Source organism: Falco naumanni, chromosome 15 (genome assembly GCF_017639655.2).
Source record: "Falco naumanni isolate bFalNau1 chromosome 15, bFalNau1.pat, whole genome shotgun sequence".
Lineage (NCBI taxonomy): Eukaryota > Metazoa > Chordata > Aves > Falconiformes > Falconidae > Falco > Falco naumanni.
The window spans coordinates 16,325,189-16,343,949 of record NC_054068.1 but is presented as its reverse complement, the minus strand read 5'-3'; the positions used below and the strand labels follow the sequence as shown (position 1 = coordinate 16,343,949).

At 39.7% G+C, this 18,761-nt stretch overlaps 1 protein-coding gene across 2 annotated transcripts in view; it reads right to left on the bottom strand.

Annotated features, from left to right (window-relative positions):
• The window catches only part of NKD1 (NKD inhibitor of WNT signaling pathway 1), a 110,552-nt gene that overhangs the window by 83,578 nt on the left and 8,213 nt on the right, over nucleotides 1-18,761 (bottom strand). The gene's annotated exons all lie outside the window — the stretch shown is intronic.

The following is an 18,761-nucleotide window of genomic DNA, read 5'->3' as shown; positions in this document are numbered from 1 at the left end:
CCGTCTTTCAAGAAGGCATTCTTACAGGTATCTGGGCTCTCCTTTTTCTTGTGTAAGGGACTCAGATCTGGAAAGAGAGAAATTTGCTGGGATTTACATTCCCTTCCTGCTTTTCTGAAGCTTTTGGTATTTTGTCTTTATCCTTCATGTCTGATGATTTGAATATCACTGTTCTGACAGACACATAATTTCCCTTTTTACAAGGGTTTCTATTAGTCTTTCTACTTCAAACTGATCATCATTCTTATTCAAATGCACTATTTCCACTAATAAGGTATCTAAAAAGGCAATCAAGACTCCTTCTCCTAGTCACTTGGTAGCCTGCAATACTCAAGGGCTTCTCTTCCAACATCTCTTTTGAGTTACAGCTCCTCATTCACTTCTGGAAGGCTCAAAGTTGGATTAAACTTCTTATATTGCTTTCTGTTACAATTTTAAAAGGACCCTTTTGTTGTCTTGCATTACTTGTTTTCCATTCTTCATATTCTTATTTGTCATTTGCATTTCAGTAGCACTTGGAGGTTCCAATGAAACTGTAGACAATGGTTTGCACATTACAGTACTGGAATACAGGGACTCTGCCCCAGGAGTTAGACATTGAAAGAAACAAATAAAGGACAATTATCTTTGTGAGAAGAATAAATAGCATGGAAAATACAGACACACGACTTGTCCAAGCTTACAAGGAAGTCTCTGACAGATATGAAAAGTGAGGTCAGATCTCCTAAAACTGAAAGGCTACCTATCTCCTCTTTCCAATGTGATATTTTCCAGAACATTTGTGCCCATCTGGTCTATTCAATTATGTGACACCAACATATAAATGGCTGTCACTTGCCTTTGCAGTCTCCAAAACTTGTTTTTCCAACTGCCAAAGATGGAGTTGCAGTAGACCAAAAGCATTTGATTTCGAAAAACGACTGAAGGAAGTTAGTTGGAATGTGTGCTCCCCACTTCCATACAGCAGCACCTCAAGGTACTGAGTGGACTAAAATGACAGTCCAAGAAATTTGATATTAAACATTAAACCAAGAAAACACATGCTCTAAAGCAAAGAACATCACTTCTAAGCAAAGATGAGATATTATTTTTCACAAAAATACATTTATTGCTGCATGTCTTATATTAAAAAAAAAAAATCTCCAGGAACTCCAGCCTGGAGCATATAATGGTTTATGCAACAAATACTTGTGAAATGCCTACTTAAAAAGTTAAACCCCCTGGAGGGCTTGTGAATCTTTTAGTTGTAATATACCCCTGGAGGATTTTATTTTGTATCCGCCTAGCCTGAAGTTAAAGAGTACTTTTTGAACATGTTTGCTTTACTTGAAGCTAAAATCTGGGTTACTTGAGGGAGGGCAATGGAGAGTCTAATAAATCTTACAATATACTTCTTGGCAAGAGAACTACTTACTGGTGTCATGAAGAAACAACTTTACTGCTCTCTAAAGAAATATTGGTTTCAGAATTTACTATTGTATTCAAGACACATGGAAGCTGCATTAAATCAAGTTGTGAAATGTACTGTGGTTATACACGTTTTTTTAAAAAAAGTCAAATCCTGAAAAAGATCCTGATGTATTAAAAAAAAAAGAAAAGAAAAGAAAAGAAAAAAAAGTAAAGTTTCTGAGGCTTCCATAAATTTTGAAGGAGGAAGTTTAAAACTTGGGTGTTCCTCCCCAGAAGTCGCATTCCACAAGGAAACTGCTTGATTTTATGTATATACTTTTATCATTCAAATTTCAGTTGGTGTTTTTTTAACATCTATTTTCACCATTTAAAATTTGTATATGTATGCACAAGGAAGAATGAAGAGGGACCACACTTGCTCTGAGAATATCAGCTAGTGTATGTTTTCTTATTCATAACTGGGCAAGAGCCCTAACTGTTGGCTCGCAACACTCCCAGTTACTTTCTTCCCCAAACACTGCATCCACAAATGGATCAGCTAATTAATCTAGACATGATTAATTAAGGCCACCAGCAGCAGAACAAAACTGCTTTGCCAGTTGCCTATGCATCTGGATCTCCTCCCACAAGCTGCCCAATAAAAATATAATAATAATAAAAAATAATAAAAAAAGATCTGCATATGAGTTAGACTTCTATGCTTGCAGTGTATGTTACTTAATTCCAAAATACACCTCTTTTCCCAAGCCTGGATATTGAAGATACAGCCTGAGCCACACTGTCACAAATTTTGTCTTGTTAATCCTCTGCTGAATGCAGAATATATTGCCAAATTATTGTTAGTTAAACCAAGTTTGTTTGTGGGTTGTTTTTTTTTTTAAATTTTGATTGTAATGATACAGAAAATTACTTCTCCAGCTGTTAAAATGCCTCCACTTCCAGACCAGAACTGCAACCAATAGCTCCTTAAAAGGTGCTGAACAATATTGCAAATGAGGATCCTTTTCCTCAGTGTGCTGGATTCAAAATTATACAAAGAATATTTTCAACATATACATTTAACACAGCAAATTCCTTAAGCAGGAAGAATGTTTCCCAATTTAGCCTGCTGTTTTGCTGTGCTTCCTCCCTCATCACCCCCATGGCAGTGTCCAGCAAAAAGAAGAGGGAAAGAGGACACGAAAAAGAAAAAAATAAGAGAAAAAGATAAAACTCTCAGAACTCTAATGCCTGCCTTTCATTTTGTCACATTGTTTCATGTGCCATGAAGGGCGCTGAAGATTTTCCACAAGCTTTTCAGAACATCTCACTTCTCATGCATCTGAGCAGTAATCTCTCTTACTGGCTACTGATGAATGAAATCAAGCAAGTAGCATATTTTTAAATCTTCAAAACCCAAAGTAAAGTTTATCAGGAACGTCAATATAATTGTCTCAACTCTGCAAATTAGGATGAATATTTATGTTACAATGCTACCACCACAAAAGGCCTACTTCTTTTGATAAAGACACTGATTTATCTCAGAGTGTCCTGGGAGGGTGAGACTGAAAAATTGTAAGAGAAGCTGGCTTGGATCTAGGTTTCAAAAATGACAAAAAAAATTATCAACCCTCAGTTCTTAATTGCTTTACATTAGTCTTCAAAGTTAAAAGGGGGATTAAAAACATCACCAAGTAAAGCAAGAAAACAACAGATATGCTGGATTTCAAGCACAGTCCAATTTTATCTCCTAATTATTTAAAATGCAAGCTGCCAAGTGCACCAACCATTATGACAATAAAAGTCTGATCCAACTTTGCAACAACAAAAAAATGTTTATCAGAGAGGTCTAAACCACAGACTTGTTTTGTAAACTTGGAAGCAATTCCAGAGCTAGTTCCATACATCTCAAAGGAAAAGATAAACACTCACTCACATTTTTATATAACAACAACAAAAAATATAAATGGATTGGCAGTCTTCATGCAAAAAAATGAAAAGCCTTCACAGTTGAAGCGATGAGACTTCAACGACGACTACTTCTTATCAGGGACATTTCCGCTAACATAAGTGCAAGTAAAACTCTTGGCAGACGTGTCCTGACTCGTGTGTGTCAAGAGCGAGGAGTGAGGAACTGAGCTGGCTCTCACAGGCTCAGAGTACTCGCTTGCTCCTTACAAGAAAGGAAACCATCCGCCTGCTTCAGGAAGAGTCTGGTAGGACAAGGGTTTCATCCCCTTCCAAATCATCTCTGATTTCCAAGAATTTTTGTATCAAAACTGGTGTCAACCAGCACCTGAGAACTAAAGATCAAACAATGAACTGAAGGCTTACACAGTGCGTGTGAGAACGAGGCCCAGGCAAACACACTTGAGGAGGCAGGGAAATTTCATGTTCTCACCCTCCGCTCGCATGTTTTCAAATGCTTCTGGAGGACGAGCTGGCTCGGCAGATCAGAAAGGGAAATGGTGTCTTTCAGTAACAGGCTGCTGTTTCAAATCCAGCCCAGTCTTATGGTGGCTGAAAGTAATTATCCAATAGGTGGCCAAAGTTCAATTAAAAAGTGATTTCACTTCCAGTTTCTGTTAAGTAGGTGTCTGCAACACAACTGGCAGTTTCACCAGACAGGCCAAGCTCTGGCTCTCCAAGCAACGACAGAGGCGTGCTGGCAGGGCAGGACGGTGGCTTGCACCTGTTTTGTGGCAGAGGACTTCATTTACCAGTGCTGTTAAATACGAACCAGGAGCAAGCATATGGTTTTAAAAGAAAGATGAAGAGGGGAATTCTACATACATGACTTTTTCCTGATTAAATCCAGCAACAGAATATATATCTAGCGTGTTTACACTATATATATTATTATTACATCAAATTAAACTCGATACATAACTCTTAAATTTTGTTCCAAGCCATAAGGCAAGGAGTCATAGGACTTTGCCAACTGATACAGCTCTGCTATCACCGTTTATGGAGCAAATGACTAAGAGCTAGGAAATTTCGCTGGATGAACCTCAACCAAGTGCTTTGGGCTAGTTTCTCAACATTAGGACATCTGAGAGTATGGCTACATGGCAGGCATTCCACAGTAATAGCTCATGTCAACACTTCCACTGGGATAAATAAGGCATAAAGCTGCCTCAAATTACCTTGTATTTACCACGGGTATGAGGGAATGCAGACAGGACTCCCATGGAACAGCCAGTTACTGGTGTGTCCACAGCTTCACTTATCCAGAGACCATCTGTCCAAAACTGCAACCAAACCCTCATATCAGTCTTCAAGGTACTTGATCCTAAGGTATCTCCACCACAGCCAGGCACAGTCTGCTACACAGATAAGGTGGGATGAGGTGGGGTTTCATTCTTCAAGCACTTTGCCATTCCATGCTTTGCCTGGTTGCCAATTCATCCTCTGCTCAGACAACCTATTTTAAGATTCCTCTCACATTTTCTGTCCCTATATGCTTGAAGGGAAAGGCAAACCACCACCCAAAAGAACAGGCCCACAAGAAACCAACTAGTTAGCGACGTGTTTTTGTACAGAAAGGTGCAGAGAAATGGCTTCTCCATTCAGTGCACATGAAAGAAAAATCTTGGAAAAGCAGGGAACTAGACACTGTTTTTTCAGCAATATTTAGTCTAACTCAGCCCCCACATAAGTTAACATTTGCACTGAAAGTAGTACACTGTGTAAACCTTTTAAGAGCTTTTTTCCCCTTTATATCCTACCCAGTGTCTTCTCCCAGGAGTATTCAAAAATGCTGAAAAAGGGCAGTATGTCCTCAGGTCACTCTACAGTAGCAAGCGTCTGCTGAGCCACAAGAGTTAGAATCACTGTTTCCAAAGGTGTGCTCCCACCTATGTGTTATTGGTGACAACATTATTGGTGACAACATTATTGATGATCCAATAACAAAGAGAATGAACCCTACACTGTCACGACTGTGACACAATATATACACGCACACATATATTCAGGAAAAAGAAGGTAAATTTAAAACAAGTATTTCAATAAGTGAGTGCTACAAAATAATATTTTTCCTCCTAAATGCATGGATAAAGAACCTTTTGCTAGTCTCTGAATTTGGCTTTCACAGCTACATCATCAAGCAATGTCTTACCCAATAAAAATATTTCTGCAGAATTTAATAACTACATCTATAGCACCTTGTCTGAGATTCAAAAGCTTTGGAAATTAAAATATGGCAAGAGCAGAATTTATGACAACTCTGTGAAGTAATGTCTATACATACATTCTTTCTTAATGTCATGATTAATTTACTGCTAAGTCTATACTGTAACAAACTTAAAAATAAGTTAATGGTTCTCCACCAAAACAATGCCCACCCACAGAAGGCAAGCTTTTGGTCCCTGTGCCTGCTGACCTGTTTTCTGCCTACGGAATGATGGCAACCAGAATAAAACTCAACAATACTCAGACGTGTTAAAAGCTTCAAGCTCTTTGCAGCACTCCCCGTAAGCCATAAGCAAAGGTGATATTGCAAAATTGCTTGTCATCACCCTCTTCCTGCCCTTCCCAACACATATATTCCTCATGAAAGGATCTTTTCTCTCCCATAGCACCTTTGAGATACTGAAACCTTACTGCTCTAGTATTTTACTTCTGCTCTCTTATAGGAAATAGCAGGGGAAGATGTCTACTGTTACACAAACAATTCTATTTATTAACTGAAAACAACTTCCAGGGTTGGCATTTCCAATATATTTATTATCTCAAGGATCATTCATCTTTATAAAGGACAGAGCTCTGTGTTACAACTAACTGCTGTCTGCATAATCTGCTAAAGACATGACTAATGTAACAACACTTCTATGTTGAATGGTATCATGCACAAGATATTCACTGAAAGGGAGAAAAATTCCATAAATCTCAATTTTACTGATGTAGATGCACACGATTAGTCTATGTTTTCAGTAGAACAAACGGAAATGGACTGAGTTTAATTGACTCAACTTTGAAGACCTTTATACGTTACATAGTTCAGAAAGTTAGAGATGTAAACTTTGCAGTTTTAACAATTCTGAGAGAAAAAAAAACCTATACCATTTTCCAATAATTATTCAGCATTCAAACAGACCTCAATTACCATGTCTTTACACACAATCTTTCTGAAGTTCCCCCGTTGCTATTCATAGCGACACTTCTTCACAGTTCTAAATAATCTTTGTTAAGCTTCAAAAAATATAGACTTAATTCTCATTCGGTCGTTGCTTCAGTAGTATTTACTGGCATGTTTACATATGGAAACTGATTGCAATAGATATTCCAGAATAGCGGCTGCACAAACACTCTGTATGACAATAAAAGTCTGTACAAGTATGTACAAGTAAGCACATAAATTGCTGACAAATAAAAGTACTTTTGATTCTTTCACTCCATGTCTATAACAATAAGCCTTCTTATCAGTTTCCCTAAGTATAGAAGCAGTGAATAATTTACTCTTTCAGCCACCTTAGATCAACCACCCTTAGCATTTCTATGAATTTCTTCAAGCTCACCCAATATCTTTTTCGGGGGTTCTCTGGAAACAAAAGGATATTGTAATGGTGGCAGAGAACCATATACCCATACTGGTTCCATGATTAGATCTCTACATGCATGCAAAATACCAGCCTTGGATTGGCCTCAGCATCTATGCTGAAATTTTACCCACCAGATCTAACAAGGCTAACAGAGGAGTACTTGCACATTTGACAAGGAATGAGAAACAGTGAAGAGTAACAATGCTGTAGGTCTATGCTAGTTTCTGAAGAAGCAATGTCCCCTGCAATGCTCCAAAAGGAACAAAAGACAGCTTGGGGTTGTAGCCTGAACTCGTTGAAACATCCTACGGATTTTCAGTAACTCCCTAATGAGGAGTTCAAAAAGTCAGCAAAAGGAAAAGAGGATTTCTCTAAAGGTCACATTCAAATGCTTCTAAACAAGTGATTATTTTCAATCCTGACCTCTTTGGTATCAACTGGAACTTTGCCTGAGAAAATGGTTTCAGAACTCTGCCCACTGGTTTGTTTTTACAGAGGTACGGGAAATATGCAAATAGATTAACTTTATGACAAAGTGCCAAGCATTTGAGAGCGCCTGTATACCCTTTTCTGTAATATCCTCTGCTACGCAATTATGCCTGCCGGAGCCTACCTCTACAGAAGTCAGCACCAAAATCCCCTCTGAAAACAGACACCATGCAGCATCTGATGGGCTTGCTTGCCATCATCTCAGGACCATCACACATGTTCACACATTATCAGCCTTTGCTCAGAATGAAGCCAGTCTGAAATTACACTAAGTGCCACACACCAGGCTACGGATACAATGGGTAGCAGCCTAGAAGAAAGCATGTTCAATGCCTAGCTTATTTGTTCCATTCACATGTGGGTAAACATTTCTCACTGCCCCATTCATAAATTATGTCTTCTGACAAGAATTTAAATTTAAAGCCCTACCCTCCCACTCTGTAAACATACTGCCCAGTCAAATCTAGCCTAACAGATCTGAGCAGACAGCTCTTTCACCCAAAGCAAGAGTTGTTCTTGCTATTGCATTTAGGCTCAAAGTAAAATATAAAAAAAGTTACATTCACTATGGGACCCAATTCTTACGTGTTCATCGTTCTCACTTAAAGTTCTCCAAAACCAAGGATATTCATTCTTCAGTTTAAACCTTTTCCCATCTATCAATTAATTTCAATTGCTTGAGTAATGAAATATAACAAGCTATCAAAGCTGAAACAAAGAAATAAAGAAATAAAAGCTTTCCTAAAAAGATAACATGATAAAACATTTACTGTCTTCTCTGTAAGGGCATACAAAATTGAGTTTGCACCTCAAGCAAATTTATGAGAGAGAAATACGTTATTTTCAAAGACAATAACACTTTACGTTTGCAGCTCTACTAGGTCTAGTCAAGTTGTCCTTATTTGCCAGAATATTCAGAGTTTGCCCAGTCAAAGAAAGGATATGACTCCAGCAGAAAGAAAAGTTTTCTAAAATAAGGACGCACTGAAAAAGCAAGACTTACACTACTAACACAGCACAGCTCTCAAACCACATGGGTAAATTTTAACATTTATATCCCTGCTAACTAGAGACAGGCTCAAACCAAAACCACAAATACAGGGAAAGTCTGAACTCGGATCAGAATTTTATAGCTCACACCCCAACTCTTCTCTTAACAATATCTGGAAAATGCTTTTCAAAACTCGTGCAATATTTGTTCCATACATAGGAAATTAGTTTAATAGTACATCTTTGGGGATTAGCTTTGTTTAGCTGTCCAAGCCTTTGATTCAAAGTCTGTAGATAGTATTGCTTTAGTTGCTACACAGAAAGAGACATTATTTCCTGATGGGATGCCTCCCTTGCTCACATGGTCATTCACCTTAATCCCTGTTAACTTTATAGGATGCTATACTGTACATATCATTGGCTGTAAAGGAAGTCCTTTATACATGTTTCTTGGCCTTCCTCTATTCACAGCATGAAAACGGTGAAGATAAATATACTGCTGAAGCATGGGAATTGGGAAGTTGGATAAAAAGCATTACATTCTTACAGAGGAATTCTTCATTTCTAGACAACATAAAGCAGCTCCCCAGGGCGAATTTACTGCTTTTCTGCTTCGGCACAGTGGGCTGTATTATGACCCTATAATCCACTGCGAGCAAGGCAGCAGCTGAGAGCTGCACTGCCCCTGGAGCTGTCCGAGAGATGACTGATTCATTGAATCACAGTTTCCTTTCCAATTTCCCTGCTGCCTCAAGGAAGACAGCAAGCACTGCGTCTGCACTGTCTTCTTCCCAACATGACTCTGCTCCTGAGCTGGGCTCCGCTCCACCGTCTTTCCACTTACAAACAGGCAAGTAAGGAAGTAGGAGATGTGAGGAGATGTTCTTTAAGCTCCAAAAATACATATAGGCTACACATGGTTTTTGTTAGCAATCTGTAGAGTGGGTACGGTATGATTAGGCAGTATGTATGGTGCACACTTGCCTCAAATGTTACAGCACAGCCAATGCAAGGTGGCAAAAGGATTCTCGATATTCCACACCCAGACATGCACCCTGCTAGTCAGACCATGACATGGCTTTGTTTCTCCACCAAGATTTGGTTTCTGAACAATGTCACATTTAAATCAAGGTAAGGCAAAGGCAATAGCTGTTAAAATAGAGGTATCTAACACATATCATCTGAGGAACTCGGAGGGAAAGAAAGAAGCACTGGGCAGCTGCTGAGAAAGTGTCATCCATGGGCAACAGGTGACAAAGAAAACTTTAAGTCTCCAAAGGGAGAGAAAAAAACACCAACAAGTGCCTATATCCAACACACAGCCTGAAGTACAATTCCAGCCAGACTGACCAAACTCTCCAAAACCACAGAGCCACTAGATTAAAGTCATCCTTACATTTCAATATTCAGAGAAATCATCCTTAAATACATAATAATGGGTTCCAAGATGCCATTAACTCCTCTTTAGACGGGCAGAATTTGCCTGAATTCTCTTCATATTTTTAAGGAGGGGGGAGCAGGGGAGCTACAGGCTGTGATGTCCCTGGCTGCAAACACACAGCTGTACGGGTGTGCTCATTGCTGCCAGGCTAATCAGACAGCATGTGCCTCTTCAGCACCATACATTTAACCGTGCTCTCTATTGTTTAAGAGAACACATGATGTTCCCAACAGAGAATTCAGTGGCAACAACTAAAAAGCTTGGAGGTATCCATCACTAACCATCAGTCACCATTTCTAAACATGACTGTGGGTGATACATCACTGCCAGCATCACAAGGAGGAGGGAAGAGGTGTTCATTAACCTGCAAACCTGCTCCACTTTGTGCTCCAGATAGTACAAAGGCCCACCAGAACAGGAGGCATAGATCACCCTCATTATAAGGCTCTCCATTACAAAGCCAGTGCAAACAAAAGCCTGCTGCTTTGACTCAGTGCTCCACTTCAGTTCATTGTAAACATTTTGACATGCATTTCACTCATATGCAAACTCTGGTGCTCCAAAGAATAACCTTCAAGATAGGATAATTTCATTATTCAAGTAAACACCAGGAAAAAGCTCATCCCCCGGCAAAGCCTCAAGTCTAGATGGTCCATCAGAGCTCATCTTCAGTCGAATTTTTAACAAATGTTTCCCTTCACCCTTTAGTTATGTCTGTGTAGTCCACTTCATCTAGTAACAGTGGTAAAAGTCTGGCATTCTCTTCATCCTGTATTATTTACCTAATATGATTTACACATATGCTAGCCATATGCTCTATCCCTACATTCCTGCTCATCTTGCACTGAATTTATATGCATTACCAAAAGCAAGGTACAGCAATAAGCAGGAAGTCTACATCACTTGGATGCACGTATCCTTGGATAGGCCTCCACAAGGAGTGGAGATTCAGCTCATACATTAAAGACATGTCCCTTCCATCACTTTCTAACCTTGTCCAAACTCATTTGGATGAGCGGGAAGTAAAATGTCTTTTTCTCCGTATGTTAAAATCCCTTTTTATAGAGTTAGGCTTTTGGGGCCACTGGATTGTGATGAGAGCTGGACAGTTCAGAAAGGCCCTTTTCCAAAAGGACTTTAGGAAGATTACTGTAGAGCAAAAGAAGAAACAATGTAAGAGGGTTTTCTGCAAACCGGGATTATATACACTTTGTGGGGAATTCAAACATTCTTTTTCATTCTTATTTTCTTACTTTGCTCAGGGAAGTAGGTAATAAATACCTGGCTTATTAGCAATGAAAGTTAGCAATGAACTAACTTTACAGCTAGCATTGAAGTTCTTCATTAACTTCAAATACTTCTCTGTCTACCTCAATAGCATGGGTAGGTAACAGGATGAGACCTATCCCCACTTCCCTGATGAGGAAGTGGGAAGAAGTGGATAAAACTGGTAGGTTCAAAGAGAAGACAAATGAGACTAAATGAGTGGCAAGTGCTCTAGCTATCTTGGGTCTCTGTGAAGATTCACATTTGAGCAACCTGAGAAAGGATATACAGCTAAAGGTAGGGTCTAGACTAGAATACATGGCTCCTGCATCTCAGTCTTAAGCCATTAATTCAGAGTTTCAGAACCAGGCAGCACTACAGCAATGGCTATCCATCTCTGATCACCCACATCACAAACACCTCCCACCTTCACATCCAAGCCCACAGACCAGTCTGCTAATCTCAGATGACTTCAAAGCCTACCTACCTTGTGACTCAGAGTGCTTAAGAAAGCTGTATTTAACCTATTACCCTTAAGTACAACAGGGCTGACATCCTACCCAAGGAAATCCCAGCCACTACGTAGAGACCCAGGGGCTACACCAGCCCCCAACGGCACACCCTGTTAGCAGAGATGCAAGGATTGATTGCACAGTAAGCCCGTGTTTTAACCACTGACAGCTTTAATTTATTGGGGATCTTTCTGCCATACCTGTACATAAAATATGGTCCAGCACCACTTGTTAATGGATAAATCTAAGTGCTGCACTAGAACATGTAGTTTCCAACAGACAAGAGAGCTACCAGCAATTACTATTACAAGATTAAAATATGAACAAAAATTGTTCTGTGATCCAAGTGAAGATGATTAAGGGCACAGCTCAGATATCTCATCTGTACTGCCTGTACCAATGTGCCCATTCTCACCTCTTCCCCTTAACAACCAATTGTTGTTAACAATTTTGTTATATCCTATGCATGCGTGAATCCTACATTCATTTCTTTGACCATGTCCCCAATACCAATTGAACTCTGATTTTGCCTTTTCCATCCTTTACCAAGCTTGTCTACATCAGCTAAAGAAACACTCCACTCTCTGCCTACTCGCTTTTCTCAGGCCTCCTTTCGGATGAAAGGTCTACACTTGCCTCTAAACAGCCCTCCCGCATCTTCTTTCTTAAGAGCACATTTTCACCCAGTCTGAGGGGATTGCATTTTGCTCATTCCTGTTTCATATATTTACTATGAGACAGGATCATATGAGATTGAAGGCCCAGAAAACCCCATGCTGTGTACCTTGCATAAAATGTACTTTCTCTTACACTGAAAAAGGCTTACATGACATATATTTTTTATAAATATAGATCTATGAAATTTTGAAAGTAGGCAAAAAACATTATAATATCATAAGATGGAAAGGAATACAAAAGAAGAAAAAAACCACAGTGAACAGAATCCTTTTTTATAAAAAAAGAAAACTATGCTTAACACAAACTCCTTCTGAATTCTCTTTATAATTCCAGCGACACAAATTCACCATTCTGCTGACACTGTTGCTGACGCTACTGAAAAAGTCACCCAAGAAGGCTCATTTTAAAATAAAATTTTACAAGGAGAGGAAATGGGGATTTGTAACTAAACATTTCCTTCTACTTAATCACATCATCATTACTGTGATGGTACAAAGTCCACTTGGTCCTTTTAATCAATTTAATGATAAAGACATAACATTTTGGGGGTAATTGCCATAAGGACATCCAGTTAAAAGAGAAAAATCTTAAATTATAGTTACACCCCCACCCCCCACTAATTAATTAACACCAACAAACGAGATCCCTGCAGTAACTCTGTGTTTCTAGTATTGATATTAGTTTTTAACACTACTTTCAGATTCCATTCACTCAGGTTACTGAGGAATTCTAAAGTATTTACAATCATCAATCAAACAAGGAATCTTTTCAACTCTTTGCCCTTAAAATCGTGAGGTATAAACTTTCAATTTCCATACAGAAGATATTTTTAAAATTAAGAGTGCATTTCCCAGAATAATGATGCTCTAATACCAAACAGCAGCTCAGTTATTTTGTGTTAGGAAACCAAAGCCCTTCTTACACAATTTCAAAGCAGCAGCTGTGACTTTGAAACTAGGAATTCATCCTGGCCACCTGCTTTAAAAGTAGCCAAAATAAATGTGGTGGGATGGTTCCTGTCGATAACCATGGGATGGCAGGGTAGCACAGGTTGTTTGCTGTTAGGGCTTAGGTCCTAGACATCACTAACTTCTCCAGGATCTTATCCGGATGAGGACCTTGGGATCAAGCTGCATCTGAAAGCTAGACTAATTATTACGTGCTAGATCGCAGTACTGTTACTCATGAGGAGCAAAACTTCACTCACTGCACAGCTGAGATATATTGTTCACGGCATGCCATTCACACTACGATGTTTTATTCCCACAGCAGATGATCCTTTTCAATCACTTGGCAAAAAGCAAGCATTACGGCCTGACTTGTAAGGTATTGTTTCCTTTGAAAAAAGGGTTTGTTTTGCTGGTGGTTTGATTTTTTTAAATATACTCACACCCATCCGTAATAGCAATAACAGTAAACTAAAAATGATGACTTCAAAATCTCAAACCAGCCTACTTTTTCTAGCCTTAACAAACACACAAGCATTGCAAAAACCAGTGCTCACCAATGAAACTTGCTTAGGAACACGACATCTTCCCAGATTCACAACCACAGCTCATGTAGCACAGCGTACCTCAGGAGATGTTTCAGGGCCGAATCCTGCTCTCAGCAGAGTTAATGGAGGGTTACTGGACTTCAACAGTAAAAGAATTTGGCCCATAAAGACTCAGTCATTTCTAATTCTCAACATGAAAGTGTATTTTGCATTAACCTGAAAATAATCCCCTTCAGAAAACTACACTACAAAGTAGTACAGAAGAAAAAGAAACCTAAAAAACCTTTAATATTTAAAAACATGTTCCTAAAAGTTTACTTTAATATAACATTGCTAAAGAGGGAAGGGGGGGAAATCAGGTCACTGCTAAGTGTCCTAGGTTCTTTCTACTTTCTACTCCTTTTTGCCTTGCTCTCCCCTCCTTTGCACACCCCTTGTGCAGAGGCACATTTCAGACAAAGCAGCCTACTGTAACACTACCAGTACTGAGGTGGAAATATGCTCTTCTCGTGGCCAGCAAAGGACCCACACTTCGATCTTCAAGGAAAAGCCTCTGGATGGTGCAACTCAAAAGGCTGCTGCAAGTTTATTTCTTTTTTTCCTTCTTTTCCTATAAATTACCCCTCCTTTTGATGTCTATTCTTGCTCTTAAAAAAAATACACACATCAGGTTAAGATGAAAACTGCCCACACGACAAGTTTGTGTTTACAAGCTTAAGAGCAAGTTTCAGTTGAACACAGGTCAATGCCGCTTTAAGAAAACATTGCATACCAAAAAAATCACACATGGTTAGAACACATCACGAGCAGAGAGGAATTGTGGACTCAGTCTGTGAGGCACCGAGCCAGCCTGAGAAGCCCTTTGAAGTTAGAAAAACATCCTCTGGTCAGAGCACATTTGTGAAACCGTGGGACAGGCGCTTTAAACAACATTCACTCTGAGATCACCTGCGGTGTGCCAGTGGATTGGCGCCTGTGTAACTTCAACAACGTAACCCTTTATATTCCACAAAGTTCACTCACTCCAGTATCTGTCCTATCAATAGCATACAGTCATAAAACCGTGTGGCAAACCCTGTACCGTTTCACCCTCTGTGCAAGACAGGCAGGCAGTTCCAACAGGCATGTGAAGTCTGGGAAAACCCTGCTGCTAAAGGAGAACCTGGTCAACAGAAGAAAGGATGCTCTACCTGGACGAAGCAGCACTGACACAGAAGGCGTGTGTCACTCCGCCAGAAGGGCCACTGCAAACCAGTGGTGCACAAAACTTCTAATATAGTTTGGCACGCAGCCGAGTGTGACAAAAAATACTCACCATTAGTCACCATCGTCATGAGAAGAAAGATTCTTGGCTGTGAACGGCCAAGTCCAGGTAACACACACTACGTGGGGACACGTAGGGACAGATAAGACTGAACATCACCAGTCTGCTTTTTCAGCTGAGTTACTTCCCTCCACCCAGTCCTGCCGTCAGCTATTAGCTCCCCGCCTGCCGGCATCAGTAAGCTGTGCCAATGCAGCTGAAAGCCAAATCCTGCCCCTGATCTGGCATGTCGCTCAGGCTGGCACACCTCTCAGGAAAGTCTCTGCACGTATTTCTGACTGAAAGCAAAACCGGTTATCCTCTCCTGCGAGTACTGGCTATTGGAATGGATACACAAGAACAGCAGACTTTGACTAGACCCCGTGTCTACGGAGAGCACGGAAGGAGGAAGCCTCACCCGGCCTTTGGACAGGGCTCCTGCTGATGCGAGGAGACACTCTGACTGTGCAGTAGGCCAGGACTCCTTCCTTGCTTAAAACATACCCCTAAAGGCATGACATTAGCATTTTTCTTGTCTAACTGTTCTGCTCTGTATGTGACAAGCTTTCCTATTTTCCCCAATGGTGGTGAAATCCTCCTCATTTTTTGAGGAGACCAAGACTGTCAGCGTTGCCATCAGACACGCACCAGGAGGGTCTGATTCCTGTTGGGGAGCTAATAAGGGACCTCACAGTCTTTTTGCTGCTCCCACAGGGCATTACCCATTGTCTGTTATTCATTTACTGGCAAATCTAGGGGACTTCTCACTGCAGTGCCTTCGGTTTCAGTCTTTCCAAAATGGGGAAAATCAGAGGTGGCCACAGATTAAGAATAAATCAGTTTAGCAGAGGTTTGTTCTGTGTTTAAACAGCACATGTATGTTCACTGACAAAGCACAGGCAACACCTGCATGCTGCAGACTACTAGTCCCTCCTGGATAACAGCAAATGTCCAAAGACATGGAGCTACTTGAACATGCCTTACTTTTGACTTTCATCACACAGTTCTCAGAAAATTATTTCATTCCTTTTTTTCTAAATTGAATTTAAAAAAAAAAGAAAAAAAAAAAAAGAAATTAAACAGCACATCTGGAAAAAAGTGCCATGGTAAGGTTGATGACCACATTCCAGTGAAGTCTATGTAGCATCAATGAATACAAGACTTCCTTTCCAATGCTGGGTTTTTTTCCTGTCTTCTCTGTAACACATCACCATGTTTTAATCCAAGAGTAACTGTCTTTCAAAGAAAAGCCCTGTACAATAGCTTAGACAGGCAGATATCTCATTTACTTCTTTACACTGTGCATTAGTCCAGTGTTAAAGATTTTGCATGCTTCCTATTGGTCATAAATAAACAATTAAAAACAGCCTTAAAGGGCGAGTGGAGGTCAGGGGTGGAGAGAATGAGACTGTGGTGCAGTACATTAATAAACCAACCTAATTAGATAAAAAAACACCTTCATATAATAAAAATGTGGTATTTTAATGGGTATTAAGCGTGCTGTGGGAATAGCCTCTCTCAAAACATGCTTTTAAACCTCTCTGCAAAATTACATTGCTAATTACAAATGGGAATTTAAGTGGCAGTACAACCGGGAAAAACTTTTGTGAACCTGTCATAAAACGATCAGATAAACTGCATCTGCAGGGGAAAATATGTTGTCATTCCACCAGCAATGTAGCTGCTACATAAAAAGACTCTTAGTCTCACCACTTGAACCTTCCCTCATCTCCCACTGATGTGGCCGAGAACCTGATACAAAACCACTGAAAGCAACGAGAAGTTTTCCCTCTATTACAGCAGGACTTTTGCATCAAAACACAACAGAGAAATATTGCAGAATTTTTCAAGAGGATAAAACCAGACTTACCTAACTGCATTGAGTTAGTTAAAAGAAATTTATTTATGGTATTCTGAAAAACTCCTTTTACATACATATCCACATCAGGAACAAGACCATGCACATAAGCTTTGCATAAATAAAAATGGCTTTAACTGAGATAACCTATGAAGTTTATCCTCAAAATAAAATTAAATATTCGTGATGGCTAAATGAGGCACAGTTTTTCCATGGGAAAAATATCAAAGTATTATTTATTTTCCTGTAAGTACTTGTTTTGAAAAGCCTTTCCTCCCCACCTGGGCTTCGGCTAAAAGCCACAATCTACATTTAAACAGTGTGTACGCTTTAGAAAACTATCAACCACCTTTTTTTAAAAGCAGGAGCATATGAAATTATTTGATCCACTTTTCATATAGAAAGTCTAGGGCTGACCATAAAGAAATAGGCAGGCTCCCAGTATAAACTTACCAGGATTACATCAAAGACCTTCCTCTAGGATCAGACGATTGATTTCTTCAATGCTTTTTAGAATTTCTTCCAGGATATTTTGGGTTATTGCCTTAGACCTTTGCTCAGCTGGAATGACAGATATTCTGTTTGCTAGACTATGATGTTCTCTCTTTATAGGGGAATGAGTGTCTGTAGTATATACACACGTACGCTATGTGAACATTGGAAAGTTCACAAGCAAAATTATTATTTATTGTTTCAAAAAGAGTAGTTTATTACAGAAACACTGATACAGGCTTAACCACAGCATCTTATGCAACACAGAGACTGCTTGTTATTCTGTAAGCCCAGGACTGGGGCACTCTATGCTCAGAGAAAATTCCTGCTCCCGCAAACAGGCATTTGTTCTTTAGGTGCATGTAATGCATAAGGCTTAACTTTACAGCTACTACCTTCTTTACCTGACTCTCTTGAAACTAACTGTTCTGGAATTATATAAGATTTTTATGATAGGACAAGAAGCAGCTTAGTCCTTACCTACCACATCAAATCTTCGGGGAATCAGACAGCAAACTACCTCCGAGGGCAATGCGACACACTACCCACCATTCTCCTTCCTCCCCCAAGACAAATCTGTCACCTCCATACCACTCATCATTCGCATCAGAGTATGGATCAAAAGATCCAAGGCTGCTCCCAAATCCCATTTCTCCTGCAAGACAGTACTTTGTTCTGTCACTTCCCTACTGAGTCTATCCCCTTATTTTATGCCTCACAGCATGTGTGGCTGCACCCCAAGATCAAACACCCATGCATGATTTTCTTTCACAGATCTTGAATCACAATGTTATACTTTAATAGGAACTTCAATATACTTAATCCCTTGAAAGCTGCCACAGTAATGCCCCCAAATGCATTAAATTCCACCCTAATCGCAAAACACCAAGTATTTCTCTAGATGGACAGTCCGTAGACTGTTCTGACCACATGCCAATCCATCTCTGAGCTAAAGCAACATATACTGCCCGCATTTGTTAGTTTGAAGTCCAAGGATACATGGCTGAAAATTCCAGGCACTTCAAAAGTTCTCTGCTACAAATTTTGTGCAAACCATAACTGATCTCCTCCCACATTTTAAGGAAGGATCTCATATTCTCAAGGGATTGTCATTACAAATGACATAATGGACCAGTCCACTCAGCCTGCATTTAAATCAAACCGGTTAAAACCAAAAGCAAGACTGGTAGATGGCACTTCTCAAGGTATAAAAAAAGACACCCTTTCACAGTCAACTTCAGTTTCAGAGTTCCACTGAATTTTCAGTTCAAGAAGGGTTATGGGAGAAAATTATCAAACTATTAG